This window comes from Hyperolius riggenbachi, chromosome 11 (assembly GCF_040937935.1).
Source record: "Hyperolius riggenbachi isolate aHypRig1 chromosome 11, aHypRig1.pri, whole genome shotgun sequence".
NCBI classification, from domain to species: domain Eukaryota; kingdom Metazoa; phylum Chordata; class Amphibia; order Anura; family Hyperoliidae; genus Hyperolius; species Hyperolius riggenbachi.
In genome coordinates, this window is record NC_090656.1 from 38,958,800 (window position 1) to 38,974,037 (window position 15,238).

Consider the following 15,238-nt stretch of genomic DNA (forward strand, 5'->3'; position numbering starts at 1 on the left):
AATCCCCCTTCCCTTTGAAGAGTTTACACAGTGACCTAAGCTTGTTGTCTAGATAATGTTTGCTGTTGGAGGGGCAATAAGGTGTGGCAGTAGGGAGGGAACATTAACAATGAGCTGAGTTAAAGGAATACTTAGGCCCCGTTCACACTGCACGCGTTTCCAGCCGCGTTATGGAAACGCGTGCAGGTGGCCGACACGCACGACATCAGACATTGCATAGAGTGCAATGTCTGATGTTCACACTGCATGCGTTCCGGACCTGTGCGGTCCGGGAACGCATGCTGCACGCATTTTTTGTAAAAACGCATGGCTGTCCCATTCACTTTTCAGTGATGGGATCAGCCACGCAACGCATACGAACGCGGATGGCGTGCGTTCGTACGCGTTGCGGTCCGCATGCGTTGCGGTCTGCGTTCTGCAGTCTGAACGGGGCCTTAAGTCAGCTAAAAAAAAAAAAGACTTTTACTCACCTGGGGCTCTCCTCAGCCCCCTGCAGCTAAACGGTGCCCTCGCCGTGTCCCTCCGATGCGCCTGGACTTGCCGGCGGCCACTTCCGGCTTGGCCGCCACCGGCCGACAGGCTGGGAACGCGGCTGATTAGCCGCGTTGCCGGCCGCAATAGCATTATAGAGGGCGCTATTGCGGCCGGGAACGCTGCTAATCAGCCGCGTTCCCAGCCTGTCGGCCGGTGACGGCCAAACCGGGAGTGGCCGCCAGCGAGTCCAGGCGCATCGGAGGGACACGGCGAGGGCACCGTTCAGCTGCAGGAGGCTGAGGAGAGCCCGGGTGAGTAAAAGTCATTTTTTTTAGCTGACTTAAGTATTCCTTTAATAAGAAGAAAGGGCAGAAGTAATGTCACTTTTGGCATCACAGAAAAACAGTAAATATGGAGACCAGCAGAAAACGTATTTTCTTTTTTCCCCATATCACATTTTTACTAAATCTGACAGTGAACACTAAAAACAACAGGACAGGTGAGCTGAATAAGCAATTTAATGATTTTTTTCCAGCCAATATGGAGTTTAATCCTACAGGTGGCCACTAATGATACAATCTTCACTGTACAATCTTACCACATCTATGTACTGTGATATCAGGGACTACATAAAGTATCCACGCAAACAGGGGCTCTCTGATCTCTGCAAGATGAGCGAAATCTTTCACAAAGCATTATTGTTGCAGAAAACAGCATTGAAGCAAACACACGACTATCTTCTCAGAACAGCCATCTCATACAGACAGACCGGCACTCACCCCATCTCATCACCGGGAACTAGACCGTTACTGGATGAGGAATACGGAGCCCGGAGCCGTAGCGGTTCCATTAGCTGCTGGTGAATGGATGGGCGACATCCTCTGAACAGAGATCCGTTGTGCTGGACCACAGCTCCACTGTACGCCTTTCAATGCATTTGATGTATGGCGCTATAAACTTTAACGACTTACTGTATGCATTGCAATTTGGCCAAGCAAGCAGCTGCCACTTCCAGTCAATGCACTAAGAGTCGGCGTTACATGGGAACAGTATATTTAACAGCATTATTAACCTAATTCACTGACCATACCCATAAAACTGCCAGCGGTCAATAACAACTGTGAACAGTGCTAGGATCAATGAAATTCTATTATGACAGCAAGGAAGCCGGTCTGCAGTCTTACAGGAAGGGAACAAATCCAATTATACATCCCCCAAATTCATTTCATGGCACCCTGCAAGACAAGCAGAGACTGGGCTATCTTCTATCGCAAACCTTTACTGAAAGCAAACCTGAACTGAACATAAACTTATGACGAATAATTGCATCTGTAGAGCAAATTGTGAATAGAACGTCTGATTATTTTCATTTTAAAGTGAACTCGAGGAGAGAGTGATATGGAGGCCTCCATATTTATTTCCTTTTAAGTAATACCAGTGGCCTGGCAGACCTGCTGGTGTATTTGGCTGCAGAAGTGTCTGAATCACACCAGAAACAAGCATGCAGCTAATCTGTCAGATCTGACAATAATGTTAGAAACACCTGATCTGCTGCATGCTTGTTCAGGGTCTATGGCTCAAAGTATTAGAGGCAGAGGAACAGCAGGACAGCCAGGCAACTGGTATTGCTTAAAGGGAAATAAATATGGTAGCCTCCATATACCTCTCAACTCGGGTTCACATAAATGATCTTAAAGAGACTCTGCAATTAAAAAAAAAAAAAAAAAATACCTCTGGGGATACTCACTTCGGGAAGGGGAAGCCCCAGGGTCCCAATGAGACCTCACCCATCCCTGTAGCTGCAGGCAATCCAGCACTGCCTCCCCCGAAGTGTCCCGGAATCCTCCCCGACAAGCCTTGATTATTTACTGCTCCGGGATCCAGCGGTGGCGCAGTAGCAGCTTTTCAGCTGGATCGCGGTAGGTAAATATTTACCTCGCCGCAATTCGGGGGACCTAAGCAGGCTAAGTGGGGGGTCACAGGTAGAGTTGGGCCGAACGGTTCGCCTGCAAACGGTTCCATGCAAACTTCAGTGGTTTGCGTTCGCGTCCCGCAGGCGAACTTTTGCGGAAGTTCGGTTCTCCCCATAATGCACCATGAGGGTCAACTTTGACCCTCTACATCACAGTCAGCAAGCCCAGTGTAGCCAATTAGGCTACACTAGCCCCTGGAGCCACTCCCCCCCCCCCCCCTAATAAAAGGCAGGCAGCGGCGGCCATTACGCTACCTCGTGTGCCTGCGTTAGTGAGAGTAGGGCGAGCTGCTGCAGACTGTCTCTCATAGGGAAAGATTAGTTAGGCTTAGCTTGTTCCTGGCTGCATACCTGTTCTGTGAACCCACCACTGCATACCTGTACTGTGAACCCACCACTGCATACCTGTTCAGTGAACCCACCACTGCATACCTGTTCAGTGAACCCACCACTGCATACCTGTTCAGTGAACCCACCACTGCATACCTGTTCAGTGAACCCACCACTGCATACCTGTTCAGTGAACCCACCACTGCATACCTGTTCAGTGAACCCACCACTGCATACCTGTTCAGTGAACCCACCACTGCATACCTGTTCAGTGAACCCACCACTGCATACCTGTTCAGTGAACCCACCACTGCATACCTGTTCAGTGAACCCACCACTGCATACCTGTTCAGTGAACCCACCACTGCATCCCTGTTCAGTGAACCCACCACTGCATCCCTGTTCAGTGAACCCACCACTGCATCCCTGTTCAGTGAACCCACCACTGCATCCCTGTTCAGTGAACCCACCACTGCATCCCTGTTCAGTGAACCCACCACTGCATCCCTGTTCAGTGAACCCACCACTGCATCCCTGTTCAGTGAACCCACCACTGCATACCTGTTCAGTGAACCCACCACTGCATACCTGTTCAGTGAACCCGCCACTGCATCCCTGTTCAGTGAACCCGCCACTGCATCCCTGTTCAGTGAACCCGCCACTGCATACCTGTTCAGTGAACCCGCCACTGCATACCTGTACTGTGAACCCACCACTGCATACCTGTACTGTGAACCCACCACTGCATACCTGTACTGTGAACCCACCACTGCATACCTGTACTGTGAACCCACCACTGCATACCTGTACTGTGAACCCACCACTGCATACCTGTTCTGTGAACCCGCCACTGCATACCTGTTCAGTGAACCTGCCACTGCATACCTGTACTGTTCAGTGAACCCGCCACTGCATACCTGTTCTGTTCAGTGAACCCGCCACTGCATACCTGTTCTGTTCAGTGAACCCGCCACTGCATACCTGTTCTCGCCATGGTGCGCACCAGTCCAGCACGGCCGTCACTACACAAACAGCTGTTTGCGGTGCGTTACACGGTGAGTTTGGTGTGTCAGTGTGAAGCAGTACCTTAATTACACTACCTGATTGATATATACACATGCAAGATGTTTTAAAGCACTTTAGGCCTGTCATTTAGCATTCAATGTGATTTCTGCCCTTAAAACGCTGCTTTGCGTCAAATCCAGATTTTTCCCGGGGACTTTTGGCATGTATCCCACTCCTCCACCTGGGGGTCCAGGTGTTAGACCCCTTGAAACATCTTTTCCATCACTTTTGTGGCCAGCATAATTTTTTTTTTTTTTCAAAGTTCGCATCCCCATTGAAGTCTATTGCGGTTAGCGAACTTTTATGCGAACCGAACCTTACGCGGAAGTTCGCGAACCCGGTTCGCGAACCTAAAATCGGCGGTTCGGCCCCACTCTAGTCACAGGAAGGGGGGCGGGGAAGGTGAGTATCCCCCAGAGGGATTTTTTTAAGTCACAGATCCTCTTTAAGCCCATTTTACGATACTGATACATCAACATTTAGAGAAGCCCTTTACTTCCCGCAACCATATTTCCCATCACTCCTGCGTACGGAATCGGCTGTGAGTGAGAGATGCTATCGAACGATACTGTATTGAAAATAGCCAAGTAGTCTTTTTAGGAGGCAATGGCATCCTCCAGGTTCCTAACTTGTCCTCCATAATGAAAGACCGAGACATCCCTCTATCATCCCTGTCCTCAGGGGTGGGCTCACACTATGGTAACTCAAAGAGATGGCGAGTCGATCCCTCGGGCAAAAGTGTGAGGGTTGCGCGGTGTACAGACATCACTCTGCTACAGCAAAACAATTATTTTTTTGTTTTGAAAGATCTTTGCTTTGGAAAGGGGGGGGGGGGGGGTTCAAAGAACGAGTCTAACATAGCAAAGTGTTATTGGGTGGAATCTTGACACAAGCTTGGAGAACACCTGTACATATGCTTGATTCTCAATTGAGGAGGCCAGGAACAGCATCCTTGACCGAGTTCCATCTAGTCTATGCTCACACCTTCAGGTCGGTTTTACACTACAAACTTGCAGTAGCGTTGCGGTGCGGTGGGCACTCCGCCAGAAACAGGCCTTCGGGGAACACTGCGTTAGTACGGTCACTTCCTGCTTCAGGGTAGACGGAAGTGCACGGAGGTGCATTGTAAAAATACAATTCCGCACATGCGCGCCGCGATGTCAACTCTTAAAAAAAACAGCGTCGCCCTAGAATAACATGACTTCTGGCCCAAAACAGATTGCCGCAGATCCCGCACGGTAACGTAGTTCTGCGCTAGCATTAGATTAGGCATTTCCGGCGCAGTGTACAGCAACGTGGGAAGTATGACCTTCCCCATAGGGTTGCATTAGGCTGTGGTAGCAGCGTGGCAATTTGATGCGCTGCACCGCCCCAGTGTGAAAGGGCCCTCAGGCTACGTTCACAGTGGGAATTGTATAGCACTGAATATTAACTTTTTTTTTCTTGTTCTGAGTCAGGACAGATAAGAAGTAAGCAGGGGATAGAAGGACAGGTGAGGAGCATTCCTAAAATCAAGTCATTAAAAGGGAACTCGAGGTAAGAGTTATGTGGAGGCTGCCATATTTATTTCCATTTAAACAATACCAGTTGCCTGGCAGTCCTCCTGATCCTGTCTCCGATCAAGTACTATGACTCAGCTAACTCCAGTTTTACTGGATTAGCCATATGCTTGTTCCAGGGTTTTGACTCAGACACGTTCGGCTCATGTGTCCGTCCCCGGTGGGCTTTCTTTTCCGTGTTTTTTTAAAGTGTCTTCTGGCGATTTTCTGCGCGGTCGCTCGTTTTTGTATTCGCTTTTGCAGAGTGCTTCCGTCTTTTGATCCAGAAAAAAAAAAAAAACCCTTTCCCGCAATCGCTTGCCTTTTTTAGCGTTTTGCGGTTTTCCTATACCTTCCATTGAGGCAAATCGCCCAGATCGCAACCGAACCGCTCTGATATGAACTTTCTCATAGAGAATCATTGCACAAGAGCTTTCAGGGCGATTTTGAAAATCGCCCGCGCTTAGAATTTTACAAAAAACTGCCTCGAATGTGAACAAGGCCTCATTCCAGAAAATCAACAGGGCTGCCAGGCAACTGGAGCAGTTTACAAGGAAATAAATATGGCAGCCTCCACATCCCTCTCACCCCAGGTTCACTTTAATCGTGACAGATGATTGGGGATGGTCAATAAGATGCAAATAATTCTAAGCCCTGCATTACTAAACATTCTTATCAATAGAGACATTGACTTGCATGTAAATTTAATTCAACTTGCATGCAGCTACAGTGTTGTCCACCGAATTTTTTTCCAGCCAGGTGGCACAAAAAAATAGCCGGGTGGGACGAGATGAGAGAATGCAGGGCTGGCGCTTTTCTGCTCACAGCAGAGGAGGAGGTGAGCAGATAACAGCCGGGTGGACACCAAAAATAGCTGGGTGGAGCACCCTCCTAAAAAAGCCTGGGAAGAACACTGAACTAGGAACTTGCATACAATATGCATTACATACGCAAGCTAACTGTAAATATTTAAAGAGGAACTGTCACAAAAATATTAAAATGTAAAACACAAATAAGAAGAACATTTCTTCCAGAGTAATATGAGCTATGAATTACTTTTCTCCTATGTTGCTGTCACTTACAGTAAGTAGTAGAAATCTGACATTACCGACAGGTTTTGGGCTAGTCCAGGGGTAGGGAACCTATGGCTCGGGTGCCAGATGTGGCTCTTTTGATGGCTACATCTGGCTCACATACAAATCAGTACTGGTTTATTCACTAAGCTACACTGCTCAAGCAGCACAGCTTAGTGTGGCAGCACAAGTAACATTTTCAGAGTAGGCCCGCTACTGCTGTAGCATGCACTACTAACTTACTCGCGCTACCTCCAACACTGACGGCTGCTCCAATTGTCCCACCCAGGATCTTGTCAGGTCCAGTGATGAGATTCCCGCACTTGACAGGCAGCCTATTGGGCTAAAGTGCAGGGATCTCGTCCTACAAAGTGAATCAACCCCCAAGTCAGTAAGATAATTGTACACGCTGTTAGTCTGTATTTCTCCTGTCTGGCTCTCGGGGGAAATTGCTGATGTTGCTGAAACCCAAGAGCAGCATAACCATGGCACCCGGGACGTGAGCCCTCTACTTCGCATCTGCACTGTCCTAGTTTTGAAACATACTGTATGGCTCTCACAGAATTACATTTTAAAATATGTGGTGTTTATGGCTCTCTCAGCTAAAAGGGTTCCTGACCCCTGGGCTAGTCCATCTCTTCATGGGGGATTCTTAGCATGGCCTTTATTTTTTATAAAGACATTCCCTGAAAATGATTAATACAAAGATGTTGGTCAGCCTCCCTGCACACTATTCTTGCAGTTGGACGGAGCAACTGCCATTCACTAAGTGCTTTTAAAAATAAAGAAAGCCCTGAGAACCCCCCTGAGAAGATGGGCTAGTCCAAAACCTGTCGGTAATGTCAGATTTCTACTACCTACTGTGACAGCAACATGGGAGAAAAGTAATTTATGGCTCATTTTACTCTGGCAGAAATGTACTGCTTATTTGTATGTGTTTTAAATTTTCAGATTTTCATGACAATTCTTCTTTAAATCCCCGACCATCACTAGTGGGACTGTAAAGGTTTCATAAAATTACGCACAAACACACAAACAAGCTCTGCTTTATTACCAGCATAAAATCAGATTGAGCCCCCTCCTCTTGTGACTAACTGCTAAGCTTGCATTATATTGATCCCCATGGAAGATGAGACACAGACAATCAGGCTTACACCTTTGACCTCCCCACGCAGTAATTTAGTCAAGTATCAGAAAGCAAAAGAGATTAATCTCCTGTGAAATCCTAAATGGGATTAGTCAGTCATGTTGGGTAATGTTTCCAGCTTTGGTTAGTTATGCCGGCTATGAGACCTAGAAGCACATTTCTATGGGAGGTTTCCTGCTGGGGCCACCGGTCCACCACTGGTGGGAAGACAGAGGGGCACCAGGGCAGAAAAGGTGGCTTGTGTTGTGGTTCTGCATTGGCTCAAAGGGAACTTAAACTGAAAAGGATACGTCATTTTCCTTTTAACACAATCCACTGGATTGCCCTCAGCCATGTTTGGGTGATGGAGATCAGTAATAGTTCGCCAAAGCTGGCGCTCGGTAAGATGGGGCTCAGACACGGTTTCAGAGGCAGCCCATAAATCAACTAATAGTTTAAAAAAAGGGAGAGGCAATGTTGGTCTTACCCGTGCTGAAGAAAAAGGCCAGTAAGACTGGAATTATGAATTTTATTAAGTACCATGATGGACAACAGGTTTCTCGCTTCTTCAGATCTGTCCATCAACAGTGGTCTTCAGTTAAAGCCAGTAAGTGTCCTTGTGCATATAATAGTGCTTAATAAAACTGATACTTCTTCAGGAGAGGTAAAATCAACACTGCCTGTTTATATAAACAGTTTTAAAGTGAACCCGAGGTGAAAATGAACTGATGAGATAAACAATTATATTTATCCTCTGACTCCTAAAAATGACTTTTTTAGACATCCCAGGATTTTATTTTATATTTAAACATTTAGAAAGTAGATTAAATGTGTTGTTGTCTCTGCTCAGTTGCAGTCTGTTAAGTGTCCATAAATGAAAATACATGAACTATATTGACCCTCTCTCTCTCCCTCTGCTCTCAGAAATATGTAGATAAATGTATTCTGCCAGGAAATCTTTTATGGCTGTAATTTGTTTATCAGTGATGTTTACTATATTCCTGACAAGGTACTGACAAGACAGAAGCTGTCACTTCCATCCTTAAAAATCAACTCTTTCAGGCAGCGAGATAAAACAAGTACAACACCCTGGTTATTAATATGTTTAGTACTGTACATACACATGTTTATCTCATCCTGTCACATGTCGCCTCGGGTACACTTTAAAAGATTCGTCAATAAAAGCACCCCCCCCTTCCCCATTCTACTTACCCAGGGCTTCCTCCAGCCCCTTGCAGCTGACATGTCCCATGCCGCAGCTCCACGCTCCTGTGCAAGTGCCGCTGTCAATCAAGCCCACGTCGTCCGCGGTGTTCTGCGCAGGCGCAGAGCTACTGTGCCTGCACAGTACACCGTGGCCAAGGTGGACTTGATTGACAGACGCGCAGGCGCACTATAGGTCAGCCTCTGCACCACGGAGCTCTCAGCGTGGGACATGTCAAGGGGCTGAAGGAAGCCCTGGGTAAGTAGAACGGGGTGAGCTTTTTTGACTGATGTTAAAGCATTTTATTACATTAGACGCCTACAAAATAGTCCTTTGTTAATTGTGTTACAACTCAGTTGAGAGATTGTAGTTTTTTAGTTGCCCCTAGAAAACCCTTTAGCGCAACCATCCAGTTCCTACACCCCAGTACCTGGTCATGTCAGCTCACTGCCCATACAATCCTATGGACCTGTTCACAATACTGTGTTGTAACTGATCGCGTTATTCTAACTCACTGCAGGCGTTGTATTTAAAGAGAACCCAAGGTGTGTTTAAAGAATGTTATCTGCATACAGAGGCTGGATCTGCCTATACAGCCCAGGCTCTGTTGCTATCCCAAACCCCACTAAGGTCCCCCTGCACTCTGCAATCCCTCATAAATCACAGCCATGCTGTGAGGCTGTGTTTACATCTGTAGTGTCAGTCTCGGCTGCTCCCCCGCCTTCTGCATAGCTCCGGTCCCTGCCCCCGTCCCTTCCCTCCAATCAGCAGGGAGGGAAGGGATGCAGGCGGGGACTGGAGTTCTGAAGGAGGTGGGGAGAGCAGCAGACTGACACTAAAGAGATAAACACAGCCAGCTCTGACAAGCTGTTTGTCAGCAGCGTGGCTGTGATTTATGAGGGATTGCAGAGTGCAGGGGGACCTTAGGGGGGTTTGGGATAGCAACAGAGGCTGGGCTGTACAGGCAGATCCAGCCTATGTATGCAGATAATATTCTTCAAACCCACCTCGGGTTCTCTTTAAGTCTATATCCATTCTCCATTGCAGTTCACACTTATAACACGTGAGTTATGCAACTGACCAGTGTGAATCCAGCCTAAATGTTGCAGGGAAAGTCAAGGAAGGGGATCACTGAGGCGGAGGATAGGGTTAGGCTCTGAGAAGGGAACGTAACATTAAAAGGATCAGATAGTGTTAGGTCAGGTCACGTAGTTGAAGTATTGGGAACACTGTAATTTGCAGCTATGCGTACCACACCACTATAAAACATCAGCTTAAAAAGTGTATAGAAAGTTCCCTAGATTGGTTACCCCCTCCACCACATACAGGGAATGCATGATATCTCTAGAATTAAAACACAGGAGTCTAAACTGCATTTATATATTTTGATATCTCAATGGAGTTGAGTACACTTTATAGCTGCGACACTCTCCTCTCCTCCTCATTGCCGTTTTATTCTGAGGTCTCAAAACATTTATCAAAGGCAAAGAAGAGAAAGTGGTTTAGATAAGAAATAACACTCAGAGGTGAATCCAGCAGTGCATCTCTCAGACATGATCTCCTCTAAGGGAGCAACAGCAGAAACTGGTGTAATTCAGCTCAGCCAAACAGAATGCATTCTCTGAGACACGTTTTAATACCACATTTATAAGGGAGAAAACGTTGCTATTCTCTCTACAAGTTGCCACTGTACTTGAATCTCTCCATCATCAGTAAAGTCAGAATTTGATTGCAAGCTCTTATTCCTGTGTGGAGTGTCTCATTCATCCGATTACAAGTATACGGCCCTGCTAGATTAATCTCATGAGACTAACCTCTCAGCAATCACGCTGACTGCTGAACACGCATGTTCATATGTCGTCTGCGCTGCATGGAGGGTGCTCACCCTGGCAAGCCTATATCAAGCTCACATGGTTTATATTATTGCAGCACTGGAGTCCTGGCTTCATACGCCCCGGCGTCGCTGTCTGCCTGGCATTTGTGCTTTCTACCGGCTTGCGTTTACTCCGGTTTCCTGCCATGACCCACAAGCTGCTTAACAGGTTAATTGGATTCCACACAAATTAGCTTCCATGCATCTAGCTGTATAAGGAGATTAGATGATGAGACCCTTCAGAGTCAATGGTGAAAAAGCAGCAGGATTCTTCTGTACAGACAGTCCCCTACTTATAAACAACGTTTAACGCTTGGACACACACGATACGTTTTTGCCGCTCGATTCTTATATCTTTTTTCCATTCACTTCTATGGGAAATCAAGCAGTAAAACGATCGAGAGTAATATCGGATATGACGGAATTTATCAAACGCATCCATCGAGCCAAAAAGCGAAACATTTGTACCTAGCATCAGAAAGAAAGTTATTTTCATGTACAAAATATACAATACTGTTTCTTTATGCAGCTAGATAGTGTTCTGGTTAAGGGCTCTGCCTCTGACAAAGAAAGGGGTAAAGAGGCGCCCAACGGAGTATAAAAAAAAGTTAAAAACACTAAAAACTAAAAGATTGAGGTGGCTTACCTCATAGACGACAACTCACTTGGAGTAGAACTATTTATTAACAAGCACAGGCAACGCGTTTCATGGGATCAAGCCCACTTCCTCAGGCCAAATAAAGTGCAGCTTCAGTCTAATGGCCGCATTCAGGGCTCCCCGAACGCGGCTATTGGATTGTAGCGGCCCTTTACCAGGTATAACACTGGACTCGACTAACTTACAATCTAGCACAGTGGTTCTCATGCTTCTCTTGCAGCGCTGGGGGCCTAGGATCAATTCCCAGCAAGGATGGACACTGTAAATTCTCTCAGCTTGCCTGGGATTCCTCCAGGTGTTGCAGTTTCCTCTTAAAAAGAACCCAAGGTAAGAGGGATAAGGAGGCTGCCATATTTCCTTTTAAACAATACCAGTTGCCTGGCAGTCCTCCTGATCCTGTGTCTCTAATACTTTTAGCCACAGACACTGAACAAGCATGCAGCAGATCAGGTACTCTGAGTCTGGTTTTACTAGATTAGCCATATGCTTGTTCCAGGGTTTGACTCATACACTACTTATGCCAGAAGATCAACAGGGCTGCCAGGCAACTGGCATTGTTAAGAAGATAATAAATATGGCAGCCTCCATATCACTCTCACCTCAGGTTCCCTTTAACTGACAAATGCTCAGAACCAGCCATGTAAGCCGACATTAAATTAGGAGTCCCTGTGACAGACAGATGAACAAATTGTTGAAAATAGTCTGCAGAGGGATACAGAAAATGGCAATGCTAGACTAATAACAATAATAATAGTATTTCCAGTTGCAACTGAGCAGCTTTCTACAGTACAGCTATATCCTACAGAACAGCTTTTCCCCCTAAAGTGCACAACTCATGCATTAAGCACTTCATTTGCTTCTATACTATTCACACAAGCCAAGGAACTAAACATTCAAAAAGTTTTTGCCCAGAAAACAGGAGCTGCTTCTGACTTCTGCAGGAGAAAAGGAACTTGTATGGGCAGTCACTGGGGGCGAGACTGCAGACAGTGAGATCACTCGAGGCTCATTCACATCAGCAGACAGTTCTCTGTGTCTTTAGGAGATTGTCACTTGTTGCTGAGAAAATCAAGAGTGCTGAGAGTCTTCAGCAATCTATGTGCAAGCCGGGAATAACACACACGGCTACCAATTACCAGCAATCATTAGTACAACATTCATATTGTAGTTTTATAGCATTCCGGAGGAAGGTTCAGCCAAAGCGGTTGGAGCAATGAACCGTTGGCATGGATGCCTGTGGACTGCCCATGTTATTTACACTTAGGAACACTGGCAGTTCAGAGATCAGGGGCTTAGCAATAGGGGTTGCAGAGGTTGCAACTGCATTGGGGCCCTTAGGCGAGAGGGGCCCCGTAGGGCTCTCCCTTAACCGCAGTATTAGCTCTTTATTGGCTCTGTGCTCATAATAATCACTTCTATAGATGCTGTGAATAGTGGTAATCATTAACAAGCTGTTCCCCATCCCCTTCTTGCTCCTCTGACACTGTAGTTGCCATTGGCAGGTTTTGGTGCGCCATATCAATTGTTATGTATAGAGTGCTTGGGGGCCTCATTGTAAAACTTGTATCGGGGCCCACAGCTCTGTAGCTACACCACTGTCAGAGATCCAGCAATTTGTCTGAAGCAGTGATAGGTGTCCTCACAAAAGCGATAAAACACCTCTAGAAACTGCCTCAAGTCTAGAAATATGCTTTAAATGCAATTTTTAATGAGCAGTAAATAGAATTAGGGATGGCTGAGCCAGAACTTTCCACAAGACTGATCAGATATCCCTGGAGCTGATAAATGATTAAAATAACAGCGTTCATTCATAGAACAGGTGATCATTGGTTCACAGAAGCTGATCAGTCTCATGTGCCAAGTTCCAGTGCAGCCTGCGGTGACTCTGGTGATTGTAGAAAAAGTCACATCTCCCATCTCATCTGCTAGACTCAAGTCCCGGCAGCTGTGCCTGATTACTGGCAGCCTCACCGGTGGAGAGATCAGCACCATGTGCTAAGACCAACTTTACATTTATCCTACAGGAACCAGAATGAGCACAGGCTGATCCAGAACTTCTCACATTCAGAGAACGATGAATTCCAGCAGCTTGATTAACAGACTCAAATCTGTCAGTTAATTCATACTTAGCTGTTTAATCTAATAAGCCCTTTACAAAAAGTTCCGGAAGTTCAGCCCCCCAGATACAAACCCAGCATTCACTCAAAGGAGACGTGGATATCCACAACCCATATCGGTCAGTAATGGTGCCCACTAATGATCCAATTTTTTTTGTCCAATCTTAACAAATCCAGGTAGTAGTAGAGTAAACTTAGTGAATATGCATTGAATGGATATTTTAGGTAGTCCCTCATATTACATAGAAGTGATAAGATTGTACAATTAAGATTGGATATTAGTGGACACAGAAAGAGCCTCTGAGGACAGTCATTTGAACCCAGAGTTTTTCGCGCATGTTGAGCTGGCCCCTTTGTTTGACTTTGGCGGGGAGTACACGGATTTGATTCTCCGCACAGCGGAAAACGCATGTGAATTTGCATTTAATGAAAGTCTACGGGCTACACAAAAGTCGCACACTGCGTGTAAATCGCATACAATGCTTGCCTATGGAGTAGCAAAAACATTGAAAGTGATTTTTTTTTTTTACATTTTTGATAATGCATTTTTTTATATTTTGTTGAAAATTATTAAATATGCAAAACAGATAATGCACCTTAAAACGCAAATGCAAACACAAAACGCGATAACACATGTGCCAGAAAACTCATGGTTTTGCACATCTGTAGAGACACGTGAGCTCCCAGTCTTCAGAGCAACTTTCAGCAACAGCTGATGAGGATGTAGATGATGGTGATGATTAGCATATTCCACCTGCAGGAACCCCAATGATAGGCAATAACTGTGTATTCCAGTCCATGCTGAATGAGCCCCTCTATGTGTCCCCAGCTCAGCCCCACAACTGGCAGCAGCATAAAGTTTGCAGGCAGAGCAGCTGATGAGCAGGATGGGGACGGCAGAAGTTAGTGATGCTGCACCTACCTGGGTATACTGATCCAGACTGCTCCTCCGGGATGCCAGTCTCGGGATGATGCCAGGCTGCTGGCTGCACGTGATGAGCGGTGCCCGCAGGGAGGCGAGCTCACAGCATTCCGAGGGTGAAGGCAGAGGACGGGCACGGGGGGCTTCAGCAGGGACCCCCAACAGCAAAGACAGCGCTCTCTCCACCTTGCTATAGAGAGAGATACGCGGAACGGACGGGAGCGCGCCTCACTGTGCATAAAGCGCGTCCCCACGCTCGGCTCTCCGCTACCCAACATCGCCCTCTGTCTGCCCTGCGCGGAGCTGCACTCTGCATACAGGACTGTACTGTATGTAGGAGGAGGAGGGGGGCCTCACTGGCAGCACACCCTCTACCCCAGTCACCTGCCTCTCACTGCACAGGCATGGGGGACAGAGATACGTGCATCATGCCAATCATACCATAAGATGGACTGCTGCAGCCAGTATCCCTGCACATGGCATTCTAATTTTATATATATGGATGGAGTCAGTCATTACAAGGCTCGACCTCCTAAAGGGACATATTTATGAATAGGCTACTTTATACATCGACCGAAATGTTGCGTCCGGTGGGACAATATAATCACATAGAAAACACAATACTATTATATTGTAACTAGTCAATTAGGCCCGTTTCAAAAACAAGCACTAGAATGTCTGTGTAGCCATGTCCGCCCGCGGCTTCATATATGCACATCCCAATAGATGCAGAGTTTCAAAAACAGGTGCTAGAATGTCTACCTGTACACGCTCCTACTTTCGCCCGTGGCTCCATGCCTGCATATGCCAATAGGCGCAGTTTTAAAAACAAGCGCTAGAATGTCTGCCTGTGCACGCTCCCACGTCCGCCCACGGCTCCGAGCCT

General features: G+C 46.6%; 1 protein-coding gene across 2 annotated transcripts in view; it reads right to left on the minus strand.

Moving 5' to 3' along the window:
• The window catches only part of CHST8 (carbohydrate sulfotransferase 8), a 584,914-nt gene extending 570,347 nt beyond the window's left edge, over positions 1 to 14,567 (minus strand). For both annotated transcript variants that reach the window (XM_068260871.1, XM_068260863.1), the window contains exon 1: positions 14,353 to 14,567. The gene's annotated coding sequence lies outside the window, so the exon portion shown is untranslated. The remainder of the gene's footprint in view (positions 1 to 14,352) is intronic.
• Positions 14,568 to 15,238: the final 671 nt, after the last annotated feature.